This window comes from Corvus brachyrhynchos, unplaced genomic scaffold (genome assembly GCF_000691975.1).
Source record: "Corvus brachyrhynchos isolate BGI_N302 unplaced genomic scaffold, ASM69197v1 scaffold292, whole genome shotgun sequence".
Lineage (NCBI taxonomy): Eukaryota > Metazoa > Chordata > Aves > Passeriformes > Corvidae > Corvus > Corvus brachyrhynchos.
This window is the reverse complement of record NW_008236775.1, coordinates 174,338-175,477: the sequence shown is the minus strand read 5'-3', so window position 1 is coordinate 175,477 and position 1,140 is coordinate 174,338.

Sequence of the window (1,140 nt, the reverse complement as noted above, 5' to 3'; positions counted from 1 at the left end):
CAATTCTGGGACAAGAAAACTTCATGAATATGCTAAAATTACGAGAAGAATAGAATTAATTCGGACTCTGCCCAAAAACTGTATAAGAAGGGAGCAGCCGAAGCAGCAGTCCTGAACTTGGGAGGTCTGGTGCGATAGAGGTCAGATCTGTGCATGTTCACCCAGCTCTGATCCTGGGCTCGGGGCTGCTTTTCTCGATCGTGGCTTTCTGTGTGACCGATCTTTCGGCCGCGGAATAAAATCTATTTCTTTGTTAAATTTAATTTGGCTGAATTTCTTTGCTTCATAGTGAATCCTGTAAAACTGATAATTGCATTCCTTTGCTCACAGCACAGTTCTCTTTAACTGTCCCTGCACTGACTCCTTTACGAGTCAGAGCCCATTGACAGAGTTCTGCCACCCTGTAGGGTGGGCCCTCCAAGGGAATCCCATTCCTCCCAACTTTAGTTGAGAACATACCCAGCAATTATTACACTGAGTATTTTGGCTACTTTTATATTTAAATTTTCATTAGAACTTTCCTGACTAATCCATGGTGACACTCTAGAGATGTCTTTGGCAAACAAAGATTCTGGCTGACTCTCAAGACACAACTTACAGACTTCAGTAGTACTTTAGTGACACAGTTATTAATTCTTTTTCCTCAGTCTTATTCTGGCTAGGAACAATAATAATAATTAGGAACAATAATTCCACTGTCCATGGAGCAGGCACCTTTTTATTCTAGAATTATGCACCCAAGGTCTTTTATTGTTTAACTTTACTGTGGTGTTGTTACAATCCAGTTTAGACCCAGGAAAGCAAAGCAAGCTAAATCTCTGAGCATAAACCAGAAAGAACTTAGAAGGTTCAAAATATCCCCAGAAATGAGATCAAAACCAAACGAGGTTAGATGTTGTTGCCAAAACATGAATGTATTTTATTTAATAGTAAAAGAGGCAAAGAGAAGGGAAGAGAAAAGAAAGAGAGAAAGAAATGGAAAAAAGAAGCGTGCGTGGGGGGTGGGGGAACAGGGAGAGGTGACAGGGGTTAGATGGAAGTATATCACTGATCCGAGGGTCCCAACGATGTCTCGTTGCTCCCCTCCATCTGCTCTGCTGGTGGGGAGGGTCCCCCGTCACTGCTGTGGCCACGCCACTC